The 15,057-nt window shown below is 45.1% G+C and overlaps 2 long non-coding RNA genes across 6 annotated transcripts; one reads left to right on the top strand and one right to left on the bottom strand.

Moving 5' to 3' along the window:
• Window positions 1-3,147: 3,147 nt before the first annotated feature.
• Window positions 3,148-5,306, top strand: LOC136532803 (uncharacterized). Of its 5 annotated transcripts, none has more exons than XR_010778314.1 (4): window positions 3,148-3,266; window positions 3,333-3,445; window positions 3,545-4,775; window positions 4,951-5,306. It is a non-coding gene; the product is annotated as an uncharacterized lncRNA (long non-coding RNA). The 5 variants fall into 5 exon arrangements; XR_010778312.1 differs by having other exon boundaries at window positions 3,165-3,266; window positions 3,339-3,445; XR_010778313.1 differs by having other exon boundaries at window positions 3,173-3,445; window positions 3,545-3,617; window positions 4,562-4,775.
• Window positions 5,307-5,638: 332 nt separating this feature from the next.
• Window positions 5,639-7,347, bottom strand: LOC136532802 (uncharacterized). The gene is made up of 2 exons (XR_010778309.1): window positions 6,862-7,347; window positions 5,639-6,329 (listed from the first exon to the last, which is right to left on the bottom strand). It is a non-coding gene; the product is annotated as an uncharacterized lncRNA (long non-coding RNA).
• Between the last annotated feature and the right edge of the window lie 7,710 nt (window positions 7,348-15,057).

Raw genomic sequence — 15,057 nt, 5'->3', positions numbered from 1 at the left:
ACTTTGATACACTAATCAAGTTTCTTTACAAAGAAGGTACATAAAGAACATCCCTAAGAAAAAGTATGAAGCCATCAGCAAGCTCTAGCAGAAGATCGCCAACGGCCTCAACATCTGCTTGTACTCCATTTGTGACTTTAATGAAACTTTCGCTTCTTTGCAAAGTTCTCATCAAACGGAATCCCTGTAATGAATTAGCAACATAAATAGTTGCACCTGAATCAATCCACCAAGTAGATTTTGAAAACTTTACATACAAGAATTCATTTACGAACGTAATAATATTCTCACCTTTATTTTTCATAATCATCTTTAGAAAATCGGGACAATTCTTCTTATAATGTCCCATCTTCTTACAGTAGAGACACTGGTCTTTATCCACTGGGAATTATTTGTTTCCGAGACTGTTGCATGGGACCCTTTCTAGATGACTTGTAGGAAGAGCTGTTATTATAGTTCTTTTTCTTATCTTTTAGGTAGTTGACAGTAGAACTCTGTGAAACTTTTATTCTTTCCTCCTCCTGCACATACATGGCTATGAGCTTTTCTAAATCCCATTTTTCAGGCTGTATGTTGTAATTAACAACAAAGGTGTCAAATTCTTTGGGCAAAGAAGCAAAAATAAAATGAATAAGAAACTCATCCTTGAGTGCCAAATTCATTGGTTTGAGCTTAGATGCCAGATTGCTCATTCTCAGTATGTGCTCTCTAATGCCACTGCCGCCACCAGAGTACCTTTCTGTAACCAGCTGCTTGATCAGCTGGGTTGCATATGTCTTTGAAGAGCCAGTGAACTGACTCTTTATTTTTTCTAGATACTCTATGATCGTGTCACAGTCTGGAATTGAGCCCACTATTGCAGGCTCAATTGTATTCTTTATCACAGCCAAACATTTCTTATTGGTTGTGACCCATTTTCTATTTTCAAGGTCAAAAGACATCTTTACGGGAGCAAAGTCCCATTCTCTATTCTGCCATGCAGCATCAGTCTCATCTGTCTCCCTCACCGGTGCCACAGGTTCTTTGGGACACGGTGTGGTGACAACCCAGTCCACCTCAGCGAGGATAAAAGCCAAGTCTATCTTTTTCTTTCACTCAATATAGTTATCACCTTTTAGAGTGGGAATCTCTTTGATACAACTCATCAAGTTGTATCCTCCTAAAAACACAATTCAAATAGTGTGAGAACACAAATAATAACAACAACAATTACATGTCTTAGTTTAACATTGGTCAAAATTAAAACATATAATTGTTTTATACATTAAATCTACATCATCATTGGGTAGAAATAAATATAATGCATAACAAAAAACTATAATAACATCAACATTATAATATTGATATTAATCAATGTTGGTTAGAATAATAACAACATTATAATAACTGTAAAAATTTTCTATGTTTCAAAATTAAATTCTTCCGTTGGTTCGAATTTAATAATGAAAACAATATTTTTTAAGTACGCAGCGGAAACTTTAATAAATCTTTTAATTCTATTTTCTAGAAACTGTTAGAATATTATACAGTTCTCCGAACAAAATTATCGTTGGACAAAATTGCCAGACATTTACATCAAATTCTATTCAAAACCTCATCAAATATGAAGCAAACAGTTTCCAGAAAAATAAATAAACAAAATCACGAGCTATACTGTGTATATGCCATTTCGGCCCAGAAACACGCTCACCGGCCCAGCTGCCCGTGGCCTAGCCACGCGGCGCGCGCTCCCCCGTGCCCAGGCCGCAACGTGGGCCTGGGCCGAGAAAGTCCTTGATCGCCTGGGCCAAAAGCCGGCCCGATCGATCGCCACCGTTCGTCGCGATCCGACGGTCATCCGTCGATTTCGCAGGGATAAAAACCCCATTGGCCGGCGCCCACCCGAAAACCCTAGCCACATTTCTCTACTGCCTATCTCTCTCAGTGCCAAGAACGGTAGTGGCAGTGGCGACCGCGCCGCGACCGCGGAGGACGCCGACCGCTGTAGCTGTTCCACGGTTGCTCCCCCGGCCTCTCTTTCTCGTTCTCCCTTCTCTCCCTTCTTCGTGTGCCTGCACCGCCCAAGGACGAGCAGCAGTGGTGTCCGCCCATGGCGGCCCGGAGGAAGAAGATGGAGATGGCGCCGCCGTGAAGTTCCTCGCCGGCGCGAGTGCTCGCCCATGGCTGAGCACGCCGCCGTCGAGTAGCCTTGCGACGGTGCCCTGTTGGCCAGAGCTCACGGCTCTTTTCTCTGTGCTCGCGTAGTGGCGGTTTCTCCTCCACACAACGGCAGTGGTGCTGGCGGGAGAGAACGGCAGGTAGATCCCTTCCACTGCGCCGATCTGTTAGGTTTAGGGTTCGAAGCTGTTCACTGTCCCGATCCGATTTGGATCGGCCATTTTGATCTTTTCGCCAAACCCTGATCTGTTCTTTAGGGTTAGGGTTTGAGTCATTTCTGTCCGGATTGAAAACCGTCTTTCTTTTGTTTTGGGTTTCATGATTCCAAAACCTTAGATCTGCACCCTAGGCTGGCGAACAGCTAGGGTTAGGGTTCTTTGTTGAGACCGTGTCTCAATGTGTTTCCGACTTTTCTCGTACCCGATCTAGGGTTAGGGTTCGATTTTCTCCTCTTCCCCGATCTAGATCTACGACTAGACAGGCTCCGATACTATTGTTAAGATCATTTAGGATCTCTAGCAGTAGATCTAGGAGGGATACTCATGGATTCGTAATAACACATGCACATGTAAACCTAGAACACTACACCGAGAGAGAGATAGGAGAGAGGTGTTGGTGTTGAACCTGAGCCCTCGGAGGGAGTCGCGGATGAACAGGAGCCGGCCATCTCAGGTTCGGTGATGAAGGTCTGCGCACGAGCAGCGACGGGTGGAGTAGAGGTGGTACAGACGTCGATACAGTGCAGACGGACGGCGTAGCAGTGACGACGGCGAAGTCAGTGGAGCTTCCCGTCGCTGGCTGTGCGCCCTCTCAGATCGGTCTAGGGTTTGTCGGTGGGGTTTGTGGCTCACGGTGAACCTCGTACCTCAAGCCGCCGACCTACACCACTTTATATAGCGCAGTGTGACGGGAACCCACCAACCATGTAGGATTGGACGCCCCGATCAAGACGCGTGACCAAAGCCCAATAAACCGTTGGGCGTATTGGCTAAGAGATCGATCTAACAAAAATGTGCTGCCACCTCCGTTGGAATCGATTTCTCATCTAAGAAAGCTTCCTTCCATCCGAAGCTTCCTTCCAACCCAAGCTTCCTTCTCTGGTACTGCAGGTAACTCAGTTCCTCCTCTGCTCGACACCCCTCCATTGATCTTGCATTTTCCCCTAATTTTAGAAGACCTAGGGATTCTGCTCTTCTTCTTCGGGGCTGTGCAGGCCAGTGGACGTACTCTCGCCGGCGTCACAGTACATGGGTTCCGCCTCCTGCACTCGGGTGCTCATCTTGTCACAGTAAGATCATTCCACCTTCATCCATTATTGCTGATCTTTGAGATTAGTAGTTCGCGAGTTCTAACCAATTTGAAGTTATCCTTCTCCCATCTCTAACAGTGGTAGCTAGCAAGGGAGGAGCGATAGAGGGAAGTAGAGATACTGCTACTCGTGGATTCAGTCTGAGTCTGAGGTATTAAACTTCGATTTGCTAATCTGCCTGTTAGGCTGATTCATTTCTGGGCAATCCAATTGGTTGAAGAGTTAGTACATTAAACTTTATTATGAGCCTGTGGGGATGTTTCTACGGAGACACAACGGATGCAGCAAGTCTGGGGGGAACTTAATCGGTGATCAGTAGATGACTTTACAGTACGCGAGAATTAGACTGATTTATTCCATGATTTTCTGGGTAATATTGTTGGAGCATTTGCCTAGTGCGTTGGAACACAGTTGTAGGAAATTTTCTGTAGATTTCCAAGATGTATTTATTCGCTCTGTTTGGTTAAGCGAATTGAGAGTTATAATTAAAATAGTGGGAAATCAGAAACTTAGCACTTTTTTCTGAAAAATATAAGAGTGGCCTAACAGTGTTCCTTGTTCAATTGGTTTTTGTGGGGGCATTAGTTTCATGTAGCACACAACTTCACGATCAACTAGGAACTAGGTTGGGTGGTGTTACAAATTCAAAATGAATGCTTTGTTAATTATTATGGTCCAGTTCTATCTTGATTGTTTTTGTTTTATTTCCATCATATGCAACTGTTGGTGAAGAATAAAACAAATTTCCCTCATTATCTGTTTTCCTGATTCAAGTGAGTTCTCATATATGCTAGCAGCATGCATGCAAGCAAATGTATAAATCTGTTAGTCAGCTATTCTGTGCAAGAGGGAAACATCTAGTCTGGCAAAAAGCAAAAGAAGTCATCTTTCCGTACTTTTGTTTGTTAATAAATAGAGGTAGGCAATATGTGTTTCTAATTCTAAGCCAAGCATTACTCAGTAGTTCTGTTTTATTTTTGCAACCTATTCGTCAACGATCAACTATCTGCAACCCTGTTGTGTCCACCTTATTTATTTCAGATGCTAAGCAATCACCTACTGCTATGTGTTTGTTAAGAGATGAACTAATTGCAGTTGGTCAGAAACTCAATGAGATGGTTCCAGAAAACAATGTGAGCCAGGTTGAGGAATTTGAATCATACCTTGGATGTTCCATTCCAGATCAAATTGACATCCACCCACCAAATGACACATGTTCTAGGGGTAGGATCAAGAGAATCAAAGGGCATTGTGACAAGGGAGCGTTGCAAAACAAGAATGAGAAGAGAAAGAAAAATCAGCGGATTAGGTATGGCAAATTGGAATGTAGTAACGACTTGGAATATTTCAGCTCTATGCTAGTTGCCAAATGTGCCATATTCTTGATTTTAATATATCGCCTAGTTCTGATATCCATTACAAATATTTCACTAGCAAGTTTCTGATGTACTGCGTTCAGTTATGAAATGCTTTTCTAAATTCAGCGCTACAGGAATCTTATGAAGAATTCAGGAGGGTCTCCCACTCTAAGTTGCTATGTGTGAAGAGCTGAAGATAACCACGCAAAGCCTACGCGCAAATCCTAAAATTCACACTTCCTAAGCCTTCAATCATTAATCAGTTTCAGCATTAGTGGTACCTTTTGTATCAAATCTTGGGATGACTTGGCGCTAGCTTGCATCCATGATCGTTTTTATGTAAAGGTGTCTGCACAGAATGGTATGCAGCCTTGTATAGGGGTATTGTTGAAACTGTGTAAGAACAACCTAGTGGTACCTTTGAAGCACATCGATTTAAACTGAAATTTGAATTGTACTGGAAGTCTTATCTAAATATTTGTGAGTGCGTGTTGGGGGAAAAGTTGGAATTTGGCTACTGTAGTACTTTCGTTTTTATTTGGCAATTAATTTTCAATCATGGACTAATTAGGCTCAAAACGTTCGTCTCGTGATTTTCAATCAAACTGTGCAATTAGTTTTTTTTTCGTCTACATTTAATGCTCTATGTACGTATCGCAAGATTCGATGTGATGGCTACTGTAGTACTTTTTGGGAAGTTTTTTTTGGAACTAAACACGAGCTGAGATATTGATAGTCACTTTTCAGTGCAAGTAAAATTGCCTGTCAAATGGTGTGCATGATGGGGATGTACTGTCAGAGAAAAAAAATCAGAAGCAATGAATTAGACCAAAGGCACATTGGTCTAGCTTATATTGAAAGCTTAATACGGTATCATTTGCTGGGATTACCAGCTTTACAGATCAAGTGCAAGATTACCCTCAGACCCTCCAACTTACTACAGCGAAAGAAAACAGAAAGAGCTAAGCAGCTCTGAAGGGGCGGACTGAACAAGTTCCAAAAGGTCCAACAGAAAGAGAAGCATCCTTGACGCTCCGGAATCTTCAGAAAACGCGCTCCGCCTTTCATCTTCAGCAACGTGTCCTCCATCTTGCTTCGGAAAGCAATGAATCATTCTATATGATAAAGTCAATCCTAGAGGGGATTTTCTATTACACATGCAATAATTTCAGCAAGCACCACTTTTTGAAAGTAACATGAGCACCCAACGTTGTCCTAGTAGGAGGGGAGGTTGGTGTCTGTGCATTTCAACAAACTGAGCGACCTGATTGTGTCATCATCTTTTTTCTTGAAATTCAATCATGACCTCATATGGTCACACCCATGCGTCGCAGGCTTCCGATCCTTTTCCCTTTTGTGTTCCATTTCTGCCATCTGTTTCTCCTTCGTGCAACCTTGCTTTGAACAAAATAAGCTGAAAAAATCCTCAGCTTTCTTTAAGCTACTCAAAGATCATGCCGACAACAGGATTAGGATAATGTTGGAATCAGGAAGTACCTGTGAACCTATGAGAACAGAAAAACAAACTTTAAAATTTGTAAAAAAATATGATAACAAATGAGCTCATCATAGGCAAATAGAGTTACCAACCATCATAGGCAAATGAGCTCATCATAGGCAAATAGAGTTCAGCGCTACTCTTCTAGATACTAAACTGAAGAGAACAAAACATCTGCAGGAAGTATTAACTACAATTCGTCATGAAAATAGGCCAAGCCCCTTCCTGATCCCGTAGCTATTTTCCATCTTTGATGCCAGTTCATACATCATAGAAATTTCTAATCACAGGCTCACAGCTACACAATCTCGCAGGTTCTTTCATAGTTCATACATGATTACATGAATTAAAAGTTCAACACATATATATTTATTAACAGAAGGTTATCAATCATCAAACTGACAGATCAATTGTAAATTAATCAGATCTGGGGAATAGATATGCCTAATAACTAATGTACTATAACAAGAACTTCACATTTACGAATATTCACATTGACAGATCATAGATGCCTAATATAGTCTTTAACACAAGCTCACCATTAGCCATGTTGTGGAGCCGTCTGGAGTCTGGACATAGTAGACTCTCGAGTCTGGTCTGGAGTTCTGGAGTGGAGTACTGGACACTGACTAGAGCAGTGGAGGCGTAGAGCTGGAGCTTGGACCCTGGAGCAGAAGGACCTGGTCACCAGGGAGCAGAGCACCGGAGCAGACAAGCTGCAGCCAGCCACGCCGCCGCCCGCAGAAGCAACCGCGGCCGCGCCCGCAGGATTCGCCCGCCGTGGCCGCCTGATGCCTGTTGACCGACGAACGTCGCAGCCGCCCGTCGTGGCCACCGCCGGCATGTGCACCCACTGCGGCCGCCTATTTACCGACGCAGCCACCGGGCAAGGACTCCGCCCGATGCCCAGCGCAGCGGCCCGCCGCGATTGCGCGCGACCTGCCTGTGCGCCGCCGTGGCTCTAGACCCAGCGACTCTTTCTCAGATGGGGAACGAGATTGGAATAGACCTCGCGGCTCACTCAACATTGTTCAGGGGTCTAATAGCAAAGGGTACCGAGGCAGTGCGGGGAGAAAAATGAAAAATGTATTAGAGAACTTTCTAGGCCGCAGATCACGCATCCGATGGCGCACGACGCAAGTTTGCAGGTTTCCATCCGCTGCTGAGTTTACACCACATATTTCCCACAAAATAGCGCTCGGATGGATAGAGAACTTTCTAGGCCGCAGATCACGATGGCGCACGACGCAAGTTTGCAGGTTTCCATCTACTGCTGAGTTTACACCACATATTTCCCACAAAATAGCGCTCGGATGGCTAATATTTATCATCCTCTCTACCGCACGCTTCTTCTTCCCACAAAATAGCGCTCGGATGGCTAGCACAGCGGGGGACATGCAGCCGGCGCGAGTTCGATTCCTGGGAATTGCACTCGCGTTCGTCCGCAAATAAAGCGAGTTCGTTCGTTGGATCAGGGTGTAGGTTTGTTTGTATGAATGTGTTGTTGGTGTAAGTCTGTATATAATACCTAGATGAGACCAAAAAAAAAAAAAAAGCCAACCATCTACTAGTTATGGTCGCCCCCCTCGGCGGCTCCCCCTGACCGGCGCTCATGAGACTGTCGTGCTCAGTCCCATCACTAGTGCCCCCGCAGCCACACGAGACAGCCACGCTTGGCCCCATCGTCGGTGCCCCCACGGGGCAATGCTTCCATGGCCAAAGCGCTCGCACCTTGTGGCCGATACCTTTGAGGTTAGTGCCCCAAGGCTGGCGTGGCCAATGCACTCGCCTTCGTGGACAGCGTCACCAAGACTGGTGTGCCTCACCTCCACGACCAACACACCAAGACCGGCATCCTTGCACACTCGAACGCATCTCGTCCTTGCTTCGTTGCTCGCCCCACTTTGTCCCTAGTTTTTTTTTTGTTATCGACACGTCATTCATATATTAGTAATAATTAGCAACTAATAATTAGCAGCTAGGAGAGGGAAACTAGCTAGTAGCCTTCTAGTAGTGAAGTTATTAGCTAACCTGAGTTTAGATCCTCCATCTAATAGTTACCAGAGGAAGCCATTTAATAACTTTTTATTAGTTAGGAATTTCATTTCGAGCCATTAGTTGGACTATTAGGGCAGTCCCAACCTGAAATCACTGGTAGTTTTTATAGCATTAAATACCCTGCCAACTAGACAAAAATGTTGATGTGGCACCTGAGTCAAGGAGAGAGAGAGGAAAAGGGGAGGAAACCGTTTCTCGTATGAGGGCAGTCCCAATGGGACATTGATTATGGTTTCTATCTATATTAATTAGCTTGACAACTCAACAATTCGTTGATGTGGCAGCAGTTTTATTACGGAGAGAGAAGAGAAAACATAGAAATGATTTCCTCTAGGCGAAAATGAGTCGACGCTCGTCTAGATGCGCTAGGAAACCACCGAAACAGCGATGGGGAGACCTAGCTCGTTTCTTCCTCAGAGCATCTCCAAGAGTTCCATATTTCCCTTTCTAATCCTTATTTTTTAGTAAGATGAGAAAAATATCCTGTTTGGCTGATGGTTTATGCGGCTGATAAGCCGGCTGATGTTGTTTTGTTATAAGAGAAAAACACTATACCATGGCTGATAAGCAGTTCAAGCGAACAGGGTGAAAACCCCTCTCCAACAACTTCTAATATATCCTCCCAAAACTTTCAGCACTTGGGAAAAAACCCTCACATCCGCGTAAAAGTTATGCGCACTCCTCGTCGCGCATATCCTTCTTCGCCGCGCTTTCTCCTCCTTTTCGCAGTAGTTTCTGGCGTGACTCATCTTCTTCGCGCCAAAGTGCCGTCCAGGGGAGGCTGTCATCGCCGCCGTTGACCTTGGGACGACTGGAGGAGGTACGTAATCCATCGATCTTTGCTTCTTGCCATGGCCGATGGTTTGTTTGTTGCCGCCGCGCGTCGTCCATGCCGCTCGAGAGGAAAGCGTCGTACAGACCAGGGCATCGTTTTTGGCCGCATGTCACACAACAAGAAGCCACTAGAGAGGAAAGCGGTTGTTAAGTAATCTGCGGCTCCCATGTGTGAACGCATGGTAGGGGCAAGCGCTGAAAGGGCTCCCTGCTACTACACTATAGCCGTTGCAGGGGGCAGGCGTCGAAAGGCTCCCCTGCCGCACTGTAGCCACAACAGGGGCAGGCCCTATAGCAGCATGACAGCCTTATATGTCTATATACTAGGATTAGATGGGTAGAGTTGTATATATAGTTTTCCACTACGACTCAGTAAAGAGAGCAAGTTTAGTTTTGTCATCTCCTCTACAGAGCTTCGGCCAACATTGGTGCTTGTGCTATGTGTGTGCTCTGTTCTCCGTCCCTTCTTCTACCTCTAGCCATAGTGTGTGATCAGAAACACCGGGGAGTGGTTGGCTCACCTGTTCTGAAGATCCAGGAGCCAACAAGTGGTACAAGCGCCATCGCCAGACTAACCGCTGGCGATGACGGACGGTTTGGAGATGGTCAACAACAGTGGCACTGCTGTAGCTGCCCAACCATGATAGGAGGTCATTGTGCGCATGGTGCGGGAGGTCAACGGCACTAGTTGGCCGACATTGACTCGCACCAACTATGGCGAGTGGGCGGTGACCATAAAGGTCAAGCTTAGAGCCCAATGACTCTAAAATGCTATTGATAAGGGCACCGACAACGAAGACGATGACATATCAGCGTTGAAGGCTATCCTCGCTGCTATGCCAGCAGAGTACAGGGAGCCGTTGGGGGCGAAGAACTCTGCTAAGGTGGCGTGGGAGGCCATTGCAGCGATGCGCGTCGGTTCCGACCGCGCAAAGAAGGCGATGGCCTAGCTACTGAAGCATGAGTACGCCAACCTCAAGTTCAAGGATGGTGAATTGGTAGAGAACTTCTCCCTCCGCCTGTAGACGCTCATCAGGAAGCTAAGGAGCCACGATGTCACCATCAATGAAGAAGAGGCGGTCTCCAAGTACCTGCACTCCGTGCTGGCGAAGTATATCTAAATTGCTCTCTCCATAGAGACGATGCTAGACTTGTCCACTGTAACACCCCGGTGTTATGCCTGCATTTAGGCACTGCAAATCACGCATATCATGCATCATCAAGCATCCAAATCATAACTGCTTAATCATGTGAATAACAAGTGAAACACTGCTTCGAAACATCTGAAACATGCGTAAAACCTGAATGATGCATACACCTGTTTAAGAATTGTTTTGCCCTAAAATTTTCTTGCTAGGTTAGTAAAACATGTTTAGCTACTATTGTAAATCATCTAGCAATGATTAGTTCAATTTTTGGAGCAATGTTTGTATTCAAATTAATTCAAAATTTGGCTTCAAAAAATAAATTCCAAAAATTAGGGTTTTTGAGCTAAACGTGGACTTTGATATTACAATTCAAAATCTAGAAAGAATTTAGCTTGGGTCATAAAAGCAAAGTTGTAGAGAATTAAATTCTAAACAACTTTCATTTTTGGTACATTTTCAAAAGAGGTCATTTTCTTGCTCAAAATAATATTTGAAAGATGGCATTTAAAAATTCCTTGAAAGTTTTATTTGGAAAAGGATTTTTCCTCCTTCGTGGGCCTTGCGCCTCGTTTCTGGCCCGCCTGCCGAAGCCGGCCTGGCCGCGTCCCCGCCAGCCGCGCGCCTCACGCGCCTCCCGCGCCGGCCCACATCTCCTCGGCCCAGCCCAGCTCCGCGCGCTGGCCCTTCTCCCGCGCGCCACGCCATTCCCCTGATGGTCGCCGCGCCACGCCACGACCGCGGCAGAGAACTTCCGCCGCGTGGCGACCACATGCCGGCGTCACCCACCGAGCGGCAGCCGCGGCCTAACACCGCGCCCACGCGCCTGCCTTCACCTGCTGGTGCCCACGCGCTCGCTCACTCCCGCCCGCGTTTCCTCTTCTCCCCTCCAGAGCCGAGAGCTCGAGCTCTGCCCTCGCCGCGCCCGTAGCTCCGCCAACGTTGATCTCCCGCACCACCGCGCCATTCTCCAATTCCTCGCGCCCGCAACTCCGCCTCGTCTTCCTTCGACTCACGCTCACGCTTGCGCTGCCTTTCGAGCCCAGGGTGAGCTTCCCCGCGCCTCGCCACCGACGGCCATGGCGCCGCCGTGCTCGGCCGCCATGGAAGCCGTCTTCCTTCTCCCCTCCAGCCTCGCCTAGCTACCCTACCGAACTCGCCTTCTCCTCGCACATCTCCTGCGCTCGCTTGCTTGCGCTGCCGTGGCCGGAGATGGCCGCCGGCCGCTGGCTGAGCCGCGCCGCCGCGCCAGCGCGCGCCCCGGCGAGGCACCCTGCCTCCGCCAGCCAGGCTTGCCAGGCCGAAAGCAGCCGTGGGCCGAGGCCTTGCTAGGCCGCCGCGCTCCCCTTTTGCTCGGTTCGCGTGGGCCAGTTGCGGCCATGGGCCAGCTGTTCCCCACGGGCCGGCCCAGTATTTCTTAAATGAATTGATTTCCATTTATTATTTGTTAATTGAATTCTGAAATGGTTTGAAAAAATGTTTGGGTGATCAAACTTGCTCCAAATTTGTTGAAACAAAATTTGCTAGGTTCCTTATCACCAGATCTACTTGGGAAAATTATTGCATGTCATTTTTGGGATACTTTTTCATTAGGATTTTATTTGATCATGGATATTGCTGATAACTTGAAAAATGTGTAGAAAAATCTATAGCCTTCAAAAAAATATGATTCCAAATTTGTTAATCTTATTATGTCATGTACTCCATAGGAAAAATATGTTTCATGCATGTGCTGTGGGAAAATTTTGAGGTGTAGTTCAAGTGCCTTTAATGGCTGATTTTTGTTATTTTTGCTAGAGAGCAAACTTTGTATAAAACATGCATGTGGTAATTTTTGGACAGTCATTATAGGCTATGAAGAACCTAAGAAAAATATTAATTCTGTTGTTTGACACTTTTCATAGTACAAAGTAATTTCATGCTCATTTTTATGCTATAGCTTGTCATTTTTGTGTAGGATAGTTTACTTATCCAAATGCCATGAAATTTTTATGGTAGTTTGTTTAGGATAGTATTATGCTACTGTGATTTTCTCAGATTTTTAGGAGCATCAGAAATATATGTTGCTATTCAAACCTATTATTAATTAGGGTTTAAGCAAGTGTTGCTTTAAGTGTGATTAAGAAATTAGTAAAGCTTTGGTGTATCTTTGAAGCATTTCATAAGATGTGTTGACTTAACATATTAGTAGTAGAAGAGAATGCAGTAGATGACATGTGCTTGTAGTATAGTTTCTTGGATAATGTTGACTACCTTGCATTTAAACATATCCATTGCATTCGTCTCCTTCGATGCACCGTTTGCATAATCACTTACGCGCATTGCATCATACAGGATCGCAAACCGAGAACCCAGTCATCATACCCAAGGAGCCCAAGGAGCAGCTCGAGGTGCAGCAGCAGGAAGTGCCAGAAGCCGACGAGGAGGACGTTGAGGAACTTCTGGAGTGCCCCGATCACCGTCCGAGCTCCTTCGAGAGAGGCAAGCCCCGGAGCATTTTTCTCCCGGTTTGCAATTATTTAATTAAATACTTTACTTTAAATTGATGCATTACGTTTAGGAGTTGTTTGCAACCGTTGCTGCATTATACCTTGCTTACCTTTGTTATACTATATCCTTGTTACCCTGGTATCCGTAGTCGAGTCGATGCTTAGCTGGCTTAGACCGGTAGAAGTTAGGTGATTTCCTATCACCTGCGAGCTATAGGTGGTTACCTGGATCTACTTGGATGACTATGAAGTCATGGTATAACTAAGTGTTAAATGAAGTTGAGACCGGATGGAGACTTGCAGAGTTTTGGACTATAGTGTTTTCCGTCTGTGTCGATTAAGGACCGACCATTGTTGGGCCTCGAGTCATGTTGAACGCATGCCTTACATTTAGCTGGCCGGATAAAGTACCTTCCGACCACGAAGCTGGGAGATTTTTTGGGCCGAGTAGATTGCCCGCAACGCACTGTGCCGGAGCAGGTGTGGTAGGACACGGGGGCGGGATGATAAGACCAAAGTGCAGTCGGTCGGCCCCCGGGTACATGTGGTTCCTGGCAAACTCGAGATTCCTGGAAAGTTGACTCGGTGATCAATATCTCACTTTAGCGGGTGAGTGAGGTTTGTGTAAGGAACAAATCACCAGCTAGTTAGGAATCGATTCGAATCGCCATCGCTCCTGGATAGTGAGCACTTGACTTGAGTTACTTCATCGTAGTAAATGTTATGGAACACTTGAACAGTTATAGTGAATATGACAGTATGGAAGTTGTTTAATGATCATTGGTTATCATTATCTGCTTAATCACATGTTTACTCTAGTATAGGTGCAAACATAGTTGACAGGTTAATAATAATTAACTTGGCAATAATGCTTTTAGAAAGGTTCTTGAAATGCTAAAAATGCTTCTTTTTGCAAATGAGTCAGCTACCCTACTATAAAGCCCTTCATAATCCTTGGTGTCATTTATTTTCGGTTATGTCGGGTAAGTCTGGCTGAGTACCTTCTCGTACTCAGGGTTTTATTCCCACTTGTTGCAGATGGGCAGATGTATTAGGCTACTGTATCAACTACCTTTATCCTGTGATGGGTGATGCTTAGGACCATGGGCATGGTCATTCCTTACATCTCATCTGATGCTTTTGTTGGAGATGATCATTCGCTAGCACTATATTTAAACTACGCGTGAGTGTGTGTGGTTTGAACAAATGACTTCCGCTACTTTTATTCAAACTGGTTTGTAATAACTATGTTTAAACTCTGATGTATCTATGATGCGAACTTTTATGTAATTTGTGATGGTGACCGCTAAACTTATTACGATCATGGCTGGGACATGAGTTGGTTTGAAATCCTTCGTGATTTCACGGACTACCGGGTTATACGGGCTTAAGTTTGCTCATTCGTCTGCTCCGGTGGATGATTTTCTTACTTAATTTCGTATAATTGGTCGGTTCTATCACAGCTGGTATCAGAGCATGGTTTAGCGTGTTACTGTTCACAAGTGTATTTAAAACAAAAAGGCATTTGAAAAACGTGATTTTAAAACTATAAAGTGTGCCAGTGATCATATCCGTTATGCCCAGTTAAGTACTTTAGGTGGCTTAATTAAATACTGACTGGGGGTCTTGCATCATATTTCTCTTTCGTCGCTCATACGGCATGCTATTGTATGAGTGCCACTTGTTTGAGTGGTAATGTATGGATCATTTGCCTCTACGCCTCAGTAAGTGTGAGTTGTGAGAGCATGATCGGATACACCGCCGATCTAGGGTGAATGCTTATATGATGCTGGAGTAATTACATGTTCTACACATGTTTTACAAAGGTATCTCATGAATGGGTCTTCCGTCTGTTGAGGCGATGCCGTCAGTAGGACGATGGTTCGGGTAGTTACTACCGTTGTACACGTATCTGGAGATTCGTGTAGAGCGTGTAGATAAAACTTTACTGCTTTTATGCATTCATTGGAAATTTGGGGCTGAAATGAATCTTCTGCAGGTACATAACAACGCTATCGTGTAGAACGTATTAGCTACGTATTGAGAGATCGTTGTATGCCACCGAATTCGTCGTTAGAAATTATTTATTTCCTAAGTTTGTGAGAACGTACGACACGTACATACATCATGTTACTTGTGCATTCTATTCATCTCATGCATTCCTCCCCTTATAAATTGATTATCTCATTTTGACAAAAGTTGTATCACC

The sequence above is a fragment of the Miscanthus floridulus genome, unplaced genomic scaffold, assembly GCF_019320115.1.
Source record: "Miscanthus floridulus cultivar M001 unplaced genomic scaffold, ASM1932011v1 fs_714_4_5, whole genome shotgun sequence".
In the NCBI taxonomy this organism is placed as follows: domain Eukaryota; kingdom Viridiplantae; phylum Streptophyta; class Magnoliopsida; order Poales; family Poaceae; genus Miscanthus; species Miscanthus floridulus.
The sequence above is the reverse complement of the archived record's forward strand: the minus strand, read 5'-3'. Positions and strand labels throughout refer to the sequence as shown.